At 38.4% G+C, this 18631-nt stretch overlaps 1 protein-coding gene across 1 annotated transcript in view; it reads left to right on the forward strand.

The window, feature by feature from the left end:
• MSH3 (mutS homolog 3) overlaps positions 1-18631 on the forward strand; it is a 215285-nt gene that overhangs the window by 152754 nt on the left and 43900 nt on the right. The window lies entirely within an intron of this gene.

The raw sequence follows: 18631 nt of genomic DNA on the forward strand, positions 1-18631 counted from the left end.
TTTATTCTCTAGTCTCCTAGCTTCTAGTTCTAGCAGCTCCAAGTTGTTTAAAAAAAATCAACAACCATTTAGGTAGTTTTTTCTCCTATTGCTAATTTTTTAGCATAAATTTCATCTGGCTAGTAATAGAATATTAACATTAACCTATTAACAGAGAAATCATGTGGCCTTGGGATCCTTAAGGCTTTTATTGTGTCTTCAACCCCTTTGGAAGTCTGATAAAGACTAGAGACCTTTGCTCAGAACGTTATTAAATACAACAGATAAAATATATAGAATTTATAAGGGAATCAATTACATTGGAATCGTCATCCAAAAAAATTTTTTTAAACCCTTATCTTTCATGTTAGAATCAATACTGTGTATTGGTTCCAACGCAGAAAAATGTTAAGGTCTAGGCAATGGAGGTTAAGAGACTTGCCTAGGGTCACACAGCTAGGGAGTGTCTGAGGGCAGATTTGAACCTTGGACCAAGTTCTGGCTTTTAATTCACTAAACCATCTCTCTGCCCCCATGAAAATATTTTTAAAAACAAGTTCACAGCCCCCATGATAAAAGAATTCCTGATCCAGTCTATTCTCCTCATCTTATAGATGAGGAAGCCAGAGATAAATTTGTATAGCTTATTAGTAGCTGAATCAGAGCTAGATGCACTGGTCCAAAGCCCTTTCTATCATACCATACCACCCTCGAGTTTACTTTGTCCTCTGTGGAAGTGGCCCGAGCATTTTGATATGCTAACAGAATTACAAAATGGTTATGCAACAGTACTGCCACTCAAAACTTCTTTGACAGGTGATCTCATCTGTACAAATAACCGAAAGAAGCCTTAAGCTTATCTTATTAATATTAATGACACCTCTCTCCAGTGCTTCCTAATGAGCCCTAGAATCTGCTTTCCAAGAACCAAATAGTCCTCCCCCATCTGTCTAGCTCTTCCTTGAGGCTCAAACTATGCTAAAAAAAATCCTCTGCAAAGCAGAAAGAATTGAGAACAGACTTAAGTTTGTCTATCAGCAGCAGAAAACTGTTTGACACCATCTTACTCATTTGGGACATGGTTTTGCTGACATAAAATTATTTTGCTTTAAGTTACCTATTAACTGGAATGTTTTCGATTCTTCCAGATTTTGCCTTAAAAGTATTGCTGTTGTCTCCTTTTTGGCCTTCTTGATTACAAGTTCATTATCAGGTGATATCTCCATGTAAAGAAGTTGAGTTATGATGCTAGAAAGGACTTCAAAAATCTAGTTCAGCCTTTCCAAAAACATGTTCCATTTGTCCATGTGGGTTCCAAGATAATAAATGTGTATTAGTGAAGGCAGATATGAGCAAGGAGTGAAGTAATTAAATAAAACTACATGTGAGACTTCCATTTTATAGAAAAACCATGTTTTTTAGTCATTTCAGTCATGTCTACTCTTCCTGACCCCATTTGGAGTTTTCTTTGCAAAGATATTAGTTTGCCTTTTCCTTCTCCAGCTCCTTTTACAGATGAGGAAACTGAGGCAAAGATGACTTGCTTGTGGTCTCTCAGCTAGTAAGTGTCTAAAGTGAGTTTTGAACTCAGGAAGATGAATTTTCCCTATTCCAAAACCAGTGCCATATCCACCATGCCACCTAGCTAACCCTTATAGAACCAACAGCGTTGGGATGGCCTCATCCTAAATTCAGATTACCACCAAAGCTTTAGTTGCACAGTTTAGCCCCATTTTGTACCCTGTGTTACCCTTCCCTGATGTCTTCCTTCACACTTTGCCCACATCCTCCCAGACTACAGATTTACTTCTCATTATATCTCTCACACATACCCCATTACTGCCCACTTCCATTTCTGCCCACCTCCAACCCTTTGCCTTGCCCACACACAGCATCAAAGACCTCTAGTCCAAACTGTATGTACCCAAGAATCCATTCTGCAGCTTTGCTAGCAAACGAGCAGCCTCATTGGAAGGAATCTACCCAGGAACATCCCTGATTACTGGGGACATTTTCCTGATATTGAACCAAAAAATGCCTCTCTGGAACTTCTACCTTCCTTTCCTCATTCTGTCCTGTGGTCCCCAGCAAAACTACAGAGCGCACCTTCTAAATTAAAAACCTTCATGTCCTTGCTGAGTCTTCTGCTCTCCAGGTCAAATATCCCCCATTCTTTCCTTTGGGGTTCCTACCCAATGTTTGCAATTTGTTCACCATCCTCATCGCAGTCTTCTGGACATGGTTTGTTTGGTTTGTATCCTCCTCTTCAGAGCTGAATAACGTGCTGTAGTATCATTTGACTAGAGTACAGAGAAACTGCCATCTTCTTCATTCTGGACACCCTGCCTTTATTGAGAGAGCCTTAATAAGAATTAGCTTTCTGGTTATCTTGTCATATTTTTGACTCATACTGAGTAGTCCAATAAAGCCTCTGGATCTTTTATCACCCATATCAAATCATTCCTCTGCCATCTTGTATTTGTGTCATTTTTAAAAATTCCAGTAAAGAATTTTATATTTATACCTTCTTGCACTGCATTAGATTTAGCCCATCTTTATAGTCTGTTGAAATGTTTTTGAATACAAACTTCATCCAATATTTATTAATGTTTCTCCTAGCTTTCCTGTCATCTGCACATTTTGATAAGTGTGTCATCTATGCCATTGTTGAAGCTATTAATAAAAGGGTTGAATAGCCAAGGACAGATCCCTGGAGCACTCCACTAGACTCTTCTTCAAGCTGACATACAGAATTAGTGAATCCACTCTAGGTCCAGTCATTCAACTAGTTACAGATCTACTTAACTGTACTGCCTGTGAGCTTATATCTTATTCTTGTTTATAAGGGTTTAATGAGAAACTCTGTCAAATAACTTGTCACAACTTTGCCATACTATATACTCTCTTTTCAGAATTCTCCTGATCAGTTTCTTGGGCAGAGAAGGAAAAGGCACTATTTTAAAATGTATGACCAATTCTTGATGAAATCATACCAGTTCTTGGGATCACCATTTCCCTTCTGAGCATCTTTTACCACCTTCCCATTAATATTAAATTCTATTTATAGTAGCTCTCTTTGTGGTGGCAAAGAATTGGAAATTGAAAGGATACCCATCAATTAAGGAATGGCTAAACAAATTGCAGCATATGATTGTGATGGAATAACACTTCCTTAAGAAATGACGAGCAGGTGAACTTTGGAAAAATGTGGAAAGACGTAAATGAAATTATAAAGAGTGAAACAAGCAGAACGAAGAGAACATCATATATAGCAACAGAAGTAGTGTTTGATGAATGACTTGTGTATGTCCACCTCAAGAGAAAGAAGTAATAAATAGATACAAGCAAGGCATAGTTTTATCTATACATATATCTTTTTTTGTCAAATGGTACTTTCTCTAATGCAGAGAGGGAGTTATTTGAGTATTTTAATGTAGAAAACAAATTAATTAATTTAAAAATAAGTTCTAGAATTTTGATAGCATTTGAAGTCATTTGCCAGCTTCTCGGGTACAGAATCTACCTTCTTTGCTTTTTTGGAAGTCAGGAAAGCGTTTTCCTTTTGTCAGGGCTGTTGGTACCACTTCCTGTTGTCCAGGAACTCTCAGAGAGCTGTAATTGTAGCTCATCTGTCAAGTTTTTCAGTACCCTAGGAATGGAGGCCATGCAAACCTGGCGTCTTGTACTTTGCATTCTCTCTTCCCACTGGAAGGACGACATTATAATGTTTGTCTTTCACAAATCCATATTACAGTATTACAGTCTTTCCAGATATTCTGCCTCTGACACCCATGTATCTTCCTTCCCAATGTTTCTCACACATTCCCTCTTTGACTCCTTAGTTTCTCCAATCTTTCTCCTAGGGCTATATCAGTCTTTGATTGACCACAAAGCTTATATCAGACCATAATTTACAGATTCCATCAGTACATTTCAAATCAAAAAGTGTTTTATGGCCAAGTTAGCTTGGAAAAAATCCTAATTTAGATTACCCACCTGTTTTTATAGTTGCAAAAACTGAGAAACTTGTCACTCAGGGTGACAAAGCTATTGAATAACTCAATGAGATGTGCAATACTTTCCCTCATAAATGGTAAGGGTATCCTATAATCTTATCTAAACTTTGAATGACTAACCTCCTAACTTTCATATTAGTATTATTTTCTCATTAAAATAAATTAATCACTAATTGGTAGAATTCTAAGTAGCTCTGCAGGACTTTTTTTTTTAAGGGAGCTTAATTTTTAAAAATCATTAACCCTTATCTTGCTACACCTAATTATTATAGCCTGTCCTTGGTTTGGGGGAAACAAGAAAAAGATGACTGTCAAATCAACATTTTTAAAGAACTATGTGCCAGACACTATGCCAAGCATGATGGATGCAAAAATAGGCCAAAAAAAAACAGTTCTTGCTCTCATGGAGCTCACAGTCTAATGGAGGAGACAACATAAAAGGCATTATGTATAAATAAGACATATGCAGGAGAAATTGGCACTAATCTTTGGGAAAAGGCACTATGTCCTCTTGCCAGCATTGAGTAGGAAGAAGAGGAGGAATTAGTCAGAGTGGGCAGCTACTTAAGACTGACTTTCAAGAACCCTGAATCTATAACCCGGAGGACCCAGCAAACTGGACCGCTTCACTTCTGGCATGGAGCTATCCATGGTCTTGTGTTCTAAGATCACATCAACCATGGGATCCTAGAGATGACTGACTTAGGATGTCAGTACTTTCCTTAACATTAGAAAGGGCAACTCAGACTAGTCTCCTAAACTGGTATATAGTTGGGTTTTTTTCTGGGTTCTCACCATTCGATTTAATTTAACAACTGGTTATGGATCACCCACTTGTATATTAGGTAAAGGAAGACCAAGGTCAAGAAATGGGCCTTGCCCTTAAGGAACTTACATTCTTCTGGAAGAAAACGAGAGTCAGTCATGCAGTACGATTGCACGTGGCAGCCAGATTCAGGAATTTGGGGATCACATCAGCTAGGGTGTGTGGGACAGAAGTAGTATATAGGGTGCCTCTTTCCTGCCTCATCTCTCTCATCTCTCTTCCCATCTCTTTCTGGCAAGTTCCTGAAATCTGGCTACGAGACTATTTGCAGTCATTTACATATACTACTTGGGGTGTTTCCATAGTGAATAGAGAACAGGCTTGGAGCCTGGAACAACTGGATTCAGATCCTGTCTCAGGCACATGCTAGCTGTGTGAGCATAGATAGGTCACTTAACCCATACTATGCCACCATCCAACTGTCTCAGCCTATGTAACTTACAGACACGTTGTTGGTTCGTCTAAGTGGAAGGGATGTCCTTAAGACAATGAAATCACAGGTCTGGTCTTACCTTCCCCTCTCTCAAAATAAAATGCAAATGACTGGCTGTCTCTGCTTCTGGATGATCTACTAATGACATACTACTAATATACACTGAATTAAAACTTATCAGCCATGTGTAAAATACCTGTCCTATGCCAGGCAATGGGGATACTTCTTTATTTCATTCAATTCCTCATTAGTCTGAGTGGTGCATACCAAAACCCATCTATATCCTCTCTGCCCAGCAAGCTGGGCTCCTTCCTCTACTTCTCTTGGTATGGAGTACCAGTGCAGGCCTCCAGATGCCCATCTGTCACTTCTCTTATGTTTAGGGTATGCAGAAATTTTCCAATCACACACCTCTTGGATTATATCCTTTATGTCACTTTTTCTTTGTTGTTGGCAATATCCTTATGGCAGCCACATGCCTCGTGTGCTAGGCTCTAGGGGATGATGTCAGCCCAAGCATCATGCCTTTTTTATGACAGGCAGCTGTAGTCCCTTTTTCCCAACACTGCTTTCCTACCTCTTACTGGTAAGGCGATAAAACCCAACAAAAGAAGATACTCTTTTGCCAATAATTAAGCGAGCATTTATCAGGTGCCTACTATATGCTAAGCATTGTTTGAGATACTGGGAATAAAAATATAAAATTGACACCATTGCTGTCCTTAAACCGTGATTAGATGGGCTGTTTCTGCTGGCTTGGCATGGAAGGTATTTTGTCATATAATTGCTATGTTCATGGAAACACAAACTGAGGAACAAAATGGGGAAATGTATGTACTCCTCCAAAATGAAATCTGATGCTTTTCAAAATCATTCTACCATCCATTCCCCCTCTTTGATTTAGAATCCCTACCTGTCCCCAGGCTGTAATTACATCTTTCAAGTCCCAGTTCAAGTGGTCTCTTTCATGAACCTTGATTATACCTCTTATGCAACTAATCCCTTAATGCTGTGGTTTCTATACTTTTATTTCAGCTAAATTGTCAGCTCCTTACAGAACAATCTTATACTTTTGTATATGGACATCTTTCCTCTCTTCACTCTCTAATCAAAACTTTCCTTTTTCCTCTCCATCTCTACCATCTAACACTATGTCTAATATAATGCCTAGGGGTTCAATAAGTATTTGTCAAAAAAAAATTTAACATTTAAATGAAAACACACTTGCAGAATGAAGATTTTTTCTAAAGTATGCTATAAGGAAATGAGCAAGAAGAAAGTGTTTCTCTTTTTTTCCCTCTAATAGAAACGAAGAACCATTGATTCATTCTTTCAGTACCTATTTCAAGAAGAAATCAGATCTATGAATTCAAAAAATATTTACTTAGAATCTACGACCTACATAGTTTTTGGAGAATGACCATGTGACATTTCTCACTCCCCACTCCAGAGGTTGTTGAACCATATCCCCTAACTTCTGATATACAACCTGGGCAGCCCCCTCAGCTCAGTCATGCCCTTCTGTTTTCAGGCTGACAGCATGTCTGGAGGAGGCTGTTGCTATTCATTCTGTTGAAGAACATTGTCACTGACTGACATTATCAGTGCACAAAAGGCTTTGAAACCACAGTGCTTTTCAACAGTTTGCAGCTGTTTTAAAATAGTTCTACCATGATGGGTTTTAAAATCTATATGTATGTCAATATGTATACTCAAATTAAAATTATTTTCTACAGTCAACTTATAGTCATTTCTTGTCAGCAAATTTAGGACCACCTTAGTGGGCTGTTTTCTCCTTTTTATGTTTTACATTGTGAAATTATGAATTTTTGTGGTCACTTTTATAATTTTATTATCAATTTCTCTTCTCTCCCTCTTAAAAGATATATTAAAACTTTTCAAAGGTTGAACTGAAGCTAAGGGGAAGTCATCCATTTATAATAATTCCCAGTAATTTAGTTTCCTAGTCACCATATAAAGTATTAATAATAAACATCAGAATATTAATAGGGGACAGCTGTGTGACTCAGTGCATTGAGTGACAGGAGGTCCTAGCTTCAAATCTGGCCTCAGACACTTCCTAGCTCTGTGACCCTGGGCAAGAACCCATGGCCTAGCTCTTACCACTGTTTGGTCTTGGAACTAATACACAGTATTGATTCTAAGATGGAAGGTAAGGGTTTAAAAAAAAAGGATTAATATTTTCATTGGTTTTGCTTATCATCAGTGGTTTTCTTATGGTATTTTGGAGTTTACTTTAGCCAGCAAACTTTTGATCTGTCTCCACAGTCCATGCTGCCCCTAAAAATGCCTTCAGAAATGAAAGTTTCTTGGTCATCCAAACAGACATGGATGTTTTACTTAAATAAAGCTGTGACAATAATTGCTCTGCTTACTTTGTTCCTATAGGATTCCGATGAAATCATTCTTCACTCGTCTGTCAAGCATTTATTAAATAATGACTGTGTCAGGTGCCATGCTAGATGGGAGAGATGCAGATAAAAATGAAATATCTCTGCCCTGGAGGACCTTACGTTCTATTGGGAGAAAACAATATACATACTGACAAATGAGGTCAAAAAAGATGTAAAATCAGTAAAAGATCATTTCAGAGACTGAAAACACTACCAATAGGTCTTGAAGGAGGCTAAGAATTCTTAGAGGTAAGAAGGAAGTGTATTCCCCATTATGGGGAAAGTCTATTCAAAGGCATAGTGAAGGAAGTGAGGGCTCCAATACAGAGAGCAGTAGAGTTTTCCTGGATTATAGAGTATTTAAAAAAGACTGACAGACAGTAATGCAGGAGACTGGAACCAGATTGTGAAGGGCTTTAAATGTCAAACAGAAGAGTTTGTATTTGATTCTCAAAACTTTTGGGAGCCACTTGAAGTTCTTGGGCAAAGGAGTAACAAAGAAAGACCTGTGTTTTAGGTGTCGAAGGGAGAGACCCAAAACCACGTGAACAGTGAGGAGACTATTGAAACAGTTTATCTGAGAGATGGCAAAATCCTATACTAGGGGATGGCTCTAGGAATGGGGATAAAGGGTTCAGATGTTGTGGAAATAAAAATGGTAAGCACATTTGAGGTAAGAGGGAATGAAAAGTTGAAGATGATTCCTAGACTGGGAACTTCAGTAAACAGAAAATTACCTATTTTCTGCTATCATTAAAACTCCATGAGGACAGGCATCATGCTTTCTCTGAACTTTGCTTATCTTCTAGTTCCTAGAATAGTGCTCTACACTTAGTAAGTACAGTTACTGAATGTAATTAAATATTTTAATTAATTATAATGATTTTAGAGAAATATTATGGTAATATAATGATTACTGTTGTTCAGCTGTGTCTGAGTCTTTGTGACCCTCCCCAGACCATAGTATGCTGCCATCCATGAGCTTTCCTTGGCAAAGATGCTGGAGGGTTTGCCATTTCCTTTTCCAGTGGATTAAGGTAAACAGAAAGAGGGTCAAAATTCTAGTAAGTGCCTGAGGCCACATCTGAACTCAGGTCTTTCTGACTCCAGGCTCAGTGCTCTATCCTCTGAGCTACCTAGCTACCTCCAATAATGATTACTAGAACTTTTATTTTATGTTATTCCAGTTTCTTAGAACTAAATGTCCAATGAACAAATTTTGGGTCACTATCATCGATTATTATAACTTATGAGTTTCATCACAGAAGAATCAATTTTTGCTGTTTCTAAGCTGCCATCTTGACTCCACCCCCAACTTATGAGTTTCTTGAAGGCTACCATTGCTCTTCTGGTATATAGGAACCATTCTGGGCATTATTGTTTTCTTGGGAGTCATTAGAATGCCAATTATAGTCAGAAATATATTTGTTAACTTATATGTTTTTGAAGTTTTTCATGTATACAGAATATATTAAATCCCAAGCATAAGTAATACCATAATACGTAATACCATAGTAATGTCTGATGAAGGAAATTTTGGTCATCCTTCAGTTTCTTTGGTTCTGTCCATTGAAAACTTATTTTCTAAGTGAAACCACTCTTTTTTGTTAACCTTCATAAATCTGATTTTATTGATGTAATTACTTTACAAATGCCCATCATCTTCTTTTGGGGTTTCTGTCTATGTCTTTACATAGAAAACTCACCAACGCTTTGAAGAACTTCTTGCAGTTTTTAACTTCTTTAGTAACTTTTTGTTGTTCAGTTGTGTCTGATTCTTTGTGACCCCATTTGGAGTTTTCTTGGCAAAGGTACTGGAGTGGTTTACTATTTCCTTCTCCATCTCATTTTACAGATAAAGCAACAGAGCAAACAGGATTAAGTAGTTTGCCCAGGGTCACACAGCTAGGAAGAGTCTGAGATTAAATTTGAACTCAGAAAAATGAGTCTGACACCAGGCCCAGGGCTCTCTCCACTGTGCCATCTGGCTCCCCATCTTTAGTAACTAAGACTGTTCGTTTGTGGTTTCTCATTCTCTACGTCACTGCATTGTGTAATGTTGGTGTTTTCCAGCAGTAAAGAGTTAAATCACAGTGTTACCCCAACCTCTTGCTGATGTCAGTGTTGATTTTAAAGAAGTGATTCTGTGGTTAAGGCTTTCTTTAATTTTTTTATTTTTTTTATTATATTTGTTTATTAAATTTGTCATTCAACCATGAAGAGTTTATGATCCTTGATATAAGAATACCTAAAGATTAGCTATGGATTGAACTTTATGTTTTGCATAGTTTATATTTTCATAGGAACCATGATGAAGACTTGTACACCCTTTCCCTCTGCACTTCAGCATTCCCAGTTAATTCTAGAGAGAGTGCGAAATATTATCTTCTAACTTTAAAAAAGAATACTTTTTGGCCAGGCACATAAATCTCAAAATGTTCTCTGAGAATTGGCAGGCCATCTTTCATGGGGAAGCAGCATGATATGGAAGAAATAACACTGTGTCTAGAGCCAAAGAAGCAAAGTTCAAATCCCACTTCTGATGACTGATAAACCTGAACCAAGTCACTTGGACCTTGGTTTCTTCTTCTATAAAGCGAAAGTTTGGATTTCATAACCTCTGTTCTGAATCTATGATCTTATGTTCTTCACATAGACATTTTGACAGAGAATGAAATTGAAGTGTTTTCCTGCCTGTTTCCTTTTGAAATTTAGTATCTGGAAAAAAAACAAACAAACCCTGAAAAATATAAAGATTTGCTTCTGTTAGGAGGGAAGTTTTTAGAGACAGATTTTGTATGGAATTGCATGAATACCAGGAAGTCCCACTGAGGAATCTCTGTCTACCAGTGGAAACTGGAATTTTTCTGAATCTTATGATTGCCAGAATAATAGCTGAGCTTAAGTCTTAACCCTAGCATATACTATCTCTGCCTCCCTAGATAAGTCATTTAAATTCTTAGTACCCCAGGCAACTCTCTATGGCAACCGCAGAGCAGATATTAGGGTTTATTTGGAGAGACAGTATTTTGTTACATACAGAAAATAACACCTAGTTCTATTCAGTTCCCTCCATGGTTGTAACCAAGCCCTGGCTGAATTGAGTATCCTCTAGGCATCTCAAATTCAACATTTAGTTGCTAAGTCTTGTCATTCTACCTTCATAATATCTCCCGTATATGCTCCCTCCTCTCTAATTACATAGCTACCACGCTGGACCAAGCCCTTATCCCCTCATGCCTGGGTTTAGTAAGCCCTTAATAGATGCTTGTTGATGTGACTTACTGAAGACTTCTTTTCCTCTCTGGACTAGTCCAGCCTGCTGTAAATCTGAGGAGTAACCTTCTGTCAGCAAGGGTTTGAGCAGACACTGTTCCCAGAATTCTCATGGAAATGAGTTCCAAAGGTTCTCCTCCTGTTGTATTTAATCCAAGGAAAGTTTGGTTCTGAATTGTCTCTGTCCTGTGCTAATAAAATTCATCTCTGTGATATGAGTAGAGCCATTCCAGCTTTGGATCCGTATTTTTAGTCTCTTAGCCATAGGACTTAAAATCTAGAATTCATCTCATCCAACCTCTATTTGTAGTGGAAGAAAGTGAGACTCAGAGGTCAATTGTCTTACCCAAAGTCATAGAGCTAGTTAGTGACAGAACTAAGACTAGAACCATCCACTTAAGCCTCTTTTATTCTCTGAACTAGAATAAATGGCTAGGCATTGGGGGTTAAATGACTTGACCAGGGGCTCATAGTTAGGAAGTGCCTGAGGCCAGATTTGAACCTCTGGTCTCTAGGCTTGGCTCTCTGTCCACTGAGCTACCTAGTTGCCCATCTTCTTCCCTCACACCCCCCCCAATTATTTTCTATATTATATGAAATTAAGATAGGACCTCATATTTTGGATGAACTAATTTCTAAGATGTAGTTTATCTGTACTCCTTTAAATTCATTTGAAAATATTTGGGTTTTCTTCCCAGATTTTCCACTCTTCATGTGTTTTTTAAAGTGTTTTCTGTGTATTTCAGTATTTTTATTGTTAGTGACCTCGTCATGTTTTGAAGTTGTATTATGTATATGAATAGATAGAAATGTTGTCTGTCAGCTTCCAACAATGAGCCCCATCACCTGGAGAGAACACAGAATTATTTATACTGTAATGTTTGTTTTCTGATGCATTGGGCTAAAAGATCACTATTGACCCATCTATCTTCCCTACAGAGCTCAATGGTTTTGGGGGTTTTTTTGGAGGTTTTTGTTTGTTTTTTTATTCCAATGTGTTTCCTCTTAAATTTTGTATAAAGCATGTAGAAAATTTTGATATTTAGATGTCCCTATTTCCCTGATCAAAGGCTCTTAATATTAGAGAGTTTTTAATTAACATTAGCAAAAATAGTCAAGGCGGTATGTATAGGCCTATTATCTTAGTATATTAAGGGGTAGGCATGACAGATAGGTTCATTTCAGAACAAGATGTTACAAACAGTCATGCCCTTTTGGTTGCACTTTTGAGTCTTACAGTTTTTCTTTTTCAGTTTCTGTGGTTATTTTAAAGTATATTATAAAAAATTAGAAATTAGTCCTTTTTCCTTCTTTCAAAAAATTGAGATCTAGTCTACTACTAGGTAGTCACATGCCACCTATATTTCAGATGGTCAGCAATCATAGAATCTTAGGGGTCATTCTATTCAGCAACTCATTCCCATAAATTAATGTGAGATGGCAGTCCAGAAAGCTACCTTTCTTTTTTTTAACAAAACTTTTCCATTTAATGTACTCATTATCCCTTTTACATTTCACTATGCTCTCTGTCTCTTATTGACTCACAAATTCTTTCCTATCTTTATATATGATAGGTTATATGTTCCCCGTTCTTCTAACTTGCTTATATCTCCCTTTATATCTATAAATGTCTTTTTTTCCATTTTGATCTTAGTGAATAGTATAAGATATTGGTCTATACTTCATTTCTGCCAAACTACTTTCCAGTTGTCGCAACAAAGCTATTCATTCTTAAATTGCCTTAGGGAATAGGATGTCCTGCCTTAAATTTCCTTCGTCCTCCCAATTTATACCCAATCTGGAACAATATCTTCAGTTCTGGATGCCACATTTTGAAGAAATAGTGATAAGCAGCAGAGAGTGTATAGACTAGGGCAGTCGGGACGGTGATGTACCTTTAGTTTTTGCTGGGAGGATCTGTAAAAAGGATTGACAGTGGCTAGTTTGATCAAAGGGAAATTGTCTTATCACAGACTCAGAAAGGTTCAGAAAATGCAGAAGTCTAGTCCAATAAAACAAGGAGCTCCCAATAGTTCAGTAAAGCAAGACAGCTTTATTGAGGGGAGATACTCACAGAATGTAGGGCAGTCTGGGAGAATAATAGAGACAGTTCCCCAGAGGAAATAAGGCATTTTTAAACCAGCCCCCACCCCCCAGCAATGAAGTCTGCTGGCACTATATACAGTTCTTATCTGGGTCTACACTAGGAAAAGTGCGTGGAGAGCCTGGACCTAGGGCTGCTTCAGAGGCTGTTTGCGAGTGTGATCAGAAGAAGACTGCTGAGGACTTTGTAGCTAGTTGATGCTCAGACTCCCACCATTGGGAAGAGGGCCTTTGGACCATTACTGCTGCTCTTGCTCTGAGTGATGCAGGGCCCTTTGAACAGCCCCTGTATTTTTCTTGCTTCAGCTTTTTGGAGAAACTGCTGTATTATTTAGTGTAGAGAAGGTAACTCTTGGAGTCACTGACCTGCACCAAATCTTGAAAGAAGATAAAGATTCTTGGGAAGCTAAGGTGAAACAGAAAGGCATTGCGGGCATGGGGAGAGTTCATACAAATTCATGGAAGCAAGAGATGGAATGTCAAGAACTGAGAAAAGTTTGGCTAGAGCATAGTGTGTGAAAAATGATGGGTAATAAAGCTGGCAAGGTAAATGGAGTCCCATTGTGGAAGTCATTAAATCAAAGTCTGAGGAATAAAGAAAATTGCTGAATATTTTTGACCAGAGGATCAAACTGGTCAAATCTCTACCCCAGGACATCCTTAGAAATTAATAGTTTCTAGAATTAAAAATGAAAATAATATTTCATTGAACTTGAAAGTATATGTGACTTGTAGGGCAGGATATTTGCTGTGGGCAGGTCTCTTATCCTTATTTCTTCTCTTGCCTATGACATAAAATTAAAATTCAGAAAATAGTAGCTTTTCTATTCATGCCAATATCATATACAAGCACTGCAGATGATTTTTATGTTAATATTAACATTCTGCTTGTACACTTTTTTTTGGATTTCATTTACTGTAATTCCTCAGTTTTCTGAGCTCTTTTTATTGTGAACTTTTCCCAGATGATGCTGAAGTTGGCATTCGAGATGCTTTTTTAAAAATGGAAGTCAGTTTATTTCAACCTTTTTTTTCTTCCTGATGTTATTTTTTGGGGAAACCAATATAAGAACAAATGAATTTATTACAATTTTCCTTTCCACACTGAAATGTTTTCTTGTGACATGAGCTAGAAATGAATGGTCAGGAATTTGTATGTACCAGGGCTGCCTCTCTTCTTCCAGTCACCCAAGCTCTCTTCTTTGATTCCTCTCACCCTGCACATCCAATATTTTGCCAAGGCCTATTCATTTTTCCTTTGTAATATTGTTGTATATGCACCCTCTGTCCATAGCACTGCAGCTGCCCTGGCCTAGGCCTTAGAACCTTATACCTGAATGATTGCAACAGACTTCTGGTTGATCTCCCCACCTTGAAGCTTTCCCCACTCCAGTCCATCTCCCTTTCAGCTATTAAATTAATAATCTTCCCAAAGCAGGGGATGTGTCATCTCACCCCCAACCCTTCCCAACCATAATATTCAATAAACTACAGGTAGCACGGTGGCTCAGTGAATGGAGTGGTGGGCCTAGAAATCTGGAAGCCTTGAATTAAAATCCCATCTCAGACACTTACTAGTTGTGTGACTTAGGGAAGTCCCTTAATTCCTGTTTGCCTTGGCTTTCTCAACTGTAAAATGGGGGAAATAATAGCAACTCTCTTCCAGGCCAATTGTGAGATTCTGATGAAATATTTATTAAATGCCTTGTGCATGGTAGGTACAATACAATGATATTTGTTATTATTTCATCATCATCATTATCATTATTATTATTACTACTACTATTACCACTACCTTCAGTATCAAATGTAAAATTCTCTGTTTGGTATTTAAAGCCCTTCATAACCCGACCCCTTCCTATCTTTCTAGTCTTGTTTCACCTTACTCATGCTTACATATTCTCTGATTCAGTGAGATGGCCTTTCTTGCTGTTTCTTGTACAAGACTCTCCATATCTGGACTCCCAGATACAATTTTCATTAACTTTCTGCTAGGTCTGGAATTCTCTCTCTCTCTCTCCCTCTCCCAATCTCTCTCTCTCTCTCTCTCTCTCTCTCTCTCTCTCTCTCTCTCTCTCTCTCTCTCTCTCTCTCTCTCTCTCTCTCTCTCTCTCTTTCTCTCTCCCCATCCCTCTCTCTCTCTCTCTCTCTCTCTCTCTCTCTCTCTCTCTCTCTCTCTCTCTCTCCCCATCCCTCCCTCTCTCTCTCTCTCTCTCTCTCTCTCTCTCTCTCTTTCTCTCTCCCCATCCCTCTCTCTCTCTCTCTCTCTCTCTCTCTCTCTCTCTCTCTCTCTCTCTCTCCCCATCCCTCCCTCTCTCTCTCTCTCTCTCTCTCTCTCTCTCTCTCTCTCTCTCTCTCCCCATCCCTCTCTCTCTCTCTCTCTCCCCCCCCCTCTCTCCCCCCTCCTCTCTCTGTCTCTCCCCCTTCCCTCTCTCTCCCCCTCTCTTCTCTCTCCCCCCCTCTCTCTGTCCCTCCCTCCTTCCCTCTCTCTCTCTCTCTCTCTCTCTCTCTCTCTCTCTCTCTTTCTCTCTCTCTCTCTCTCTCTCTCTCTCTCTCTCTCTCTCTCTCTCTCCCCTCTCTTCACCTCCTGACTTCCTTCAAATCCCAACTAAAATCTTGCCTTTTATAAGAACCCTTTTTTGATTCTACATAATGTTGGTGTTTGCCTTCTTGATTATCTCTAGTTTATCCTATATATGTCTCATTTGTACATAGCTGTTTGCATGTTGTCTCCCCCATTTGAGTATGAGCTCTTGACTCTTGAGAACAGTGATTGTCTTTTTCAGACTTATCCTTGTTTTCTGCCTTTTCCTCACTTGTAGGCCTGCTTTTTTGCTAACAGAAAAGAAGGGATGGTAGGAGGCATGATTGTAGAGGTTTGGAAATTTGGTGTGGTGTACATATTTCCAGCACTTATTTATTTGTGAAATGGGAGGGATACAGGCATAGCTTAGGTAAATGTTGGTCAATCTGAGTGTCTCTTTTGCCTGACCCAGATTCCCTTAAAGAACTGATTTTGTTTTTTTGTATCATTCCTCAAATACTTGCTTCACCTTCCAGTCTACTCACCTGAACATTGGATCCAGTGCTCAGTGAACTTCATCCTAAGTTTGAGTTGTCGCTTTTCTGTATGTGGTATTCTGCCTTATGTTATGCTGCTTCATTTTTTTATGCCTCTTTCTTCTGTTGATCTGTTTTTAGGTGGTGTGCTAGAAAGCCAGAATGCTAGTGACTTTTGGCAGGCATTTTTATTTTAATCAAAAGTATTTGTATAGAATGCTTTTGATTATTCATGAAGTGGGAAACAGCATACAATTCTTTATTTTTAAAGGAAATTCATCCCAAATTTAGCCATTATGCTTTGCATGCCCCTTTACTAACCCTTTTATCAAGAAGAAATTGAAGTGATTGACCAGGATTTTATTCAGTAGTTATTATAGAGGAAACACTGTGGAACATAATGATAAGTAAGCAAAAACACCTGCCCTCAAGGAGCTTTCTCCATTCTCCAGCAGTTCTCTTACTCTTTTTCCTAGAGTTGGAAACAGGAAAGTGGAATGGAGGTTGAATTTGATCTAAGATTGTCACTTCTTTCAATGTTCCCATAAAGTGGATTTGCATTGTTGTTGTTGTTATTGTTTGTCCTGTGTTTTCAAAGGGAACCCATGATGTCATGAGGTGGTATTTTGACTTGTATTCTTTGAATATAACAGGCTAAAAGCCCTTTAGTGCCTTGCTAGCACATCCATCTCCTTTCCTCCTGCATGTCTCCTAGTCTCCTGTAAGATTGGAGAAGAGTTTTAGATAATTGGGCGATTCAATCTGTTCCCTTTCCTCTTTCCCAGCCATCCATAGTTAAGAAAGTTTATCTCTGTCCAAGGTTTGGGAAATTTTATTTATAATCTCCTGTAATGTTGCCTGGATTAGAATTATGAACAGAGATTAAAATAAACAAATGAGGACTGGGTAGTTTTGGTCTGTGCTTTTTAATTTAATTTATGTTTTATTTTATAAATATATATTTATATATATAAATAAAATATAAATAAATATATATAAAATAAATTTAATTTAATTTACTGTGGTGAGGATATGGTGATAGTTACCCAGTTAGGCTAAGTTATTTCATATTCTTCTGTCAAATTTTGCCTTATAATGAAGGACCTCACAAGAGACTGAGTGGCATAGTCAACAGAAAGCTAGCCCCAACGCCAAAAAGACCTGGGTTCAAATTCTCTGAATACATCCTAGCTGTGTGACCCTGGGCGATTTACTAAACCTCTCATTGCTCTAGGTGGCGCACTAAGACTATGGATGGTTGAGGGAGTTTCCTCACCAGAGAGTTCTTGTCTTAATGAAATTACAGATAAAGTCCCTATCTCATAAAGTCTCTACCCCAATCCAGACATAGCCCTTTGGCAATTCTAGCAAACATAGCTTTCCTGAGATTCTTTAACTGCTCCTTACTCTACTGTTAGACAAGGAAGCTAGGGATCTTCACAACATAATCTCAGACATGGATTTTTATGGTATGCCCAAAGGGAAAGAAGTAAATGGAATTTAAAGAACTTGCTATATTTTTGTTCACAATAAGTAGAGCTCAAGAGGAAAATCACTCAATGATTTCTTTGTGACTTTTTTACCATGGAAAGGAGAGAAGGAAGGAAAGAGGGAGGAAGGAAAGAAGAAAGAAAGAAGGGAAGGAAAAGGGAAAGAAGAAGGGAAGGGATAGAGGGAGAAAGGAAGGGAGGAGGGAAGGAAGGAAAGATAGAGATTATGGTAGAGGTGGAGCAATGGTTAGAAAAAATGCTTTGTTAATTTAGAAAATAAAAAGTAAAGTAAAATAAAGCTCTCATTTGAAGCTACTAAATACAAATTATAAATTGATCAACTCAGAATATGCTTTTTTGTTCCCACTACACGTACAGATATAACAAAGATCTATAAAGGAGTTCCATTTTTCCCCAGGGACACCAGATGCCAGACTTCTTTTCCCAGGATCAAAATCTAAGATTCAGACCCAGAAAGAAATATATAGTCTTAGAACATAGTAGAACAGAGCGGTTTGGCTGTTATGAGGTATACTGGCCTCTGCAGCCCTTTAAAGCGTCACAGTCCTTTAATGCTCATATATTGTGGCATTTTCATGAGTCAGAAGAGCTAAAAAGACTTGTCTGACAGTTTATTTCAGAGGTCATTACCTGCTAGCATATTCTAGTAGGAAGAGTATTTCTGATCTGGAGTTAGAAGAGCCAATTTTTCATCCAGCTAGTTTGTCCTAGTCTAGTTGATGCAACTAGATGCAGTTTCCTCTATGTGAAGGACCAGGTTCTTTGTAACCAGCCCCCAAAGCTGCTTTATGCTAAGTCTTCTCTTTAGTGCAAGACCTCCCTTCTTGGATAGGAAAGGGATAGCTTCCCCACCACAGCAGCAGGCAAGAGCTTCTAGACTGTGGCTCCTGTGAAGTTTCACGTGATTCTTCTAGCAGTTGAGTGGGAGCCCTTCATAGCCTGGAACAGCTCCAGGTCACACTGTCCATTATCCTCACTCTAAGCATGTGGAGTGGAGTGGAGAGAAGAACCAT

This window comes from Monodelphis domestica, chromosome 3, assembly GCF_027887165.1.
Source record: "Monodelphis domestica isolate mMonDom1 chromosome 3, mMonDom1.pri, whole genome shotgun sequence".
NCBI lineage: Eukaryota > Metazoa > Chordata > Mammalia > Didelphimorphia > Didelphidae > Monodelphis > Monodelphis domestica.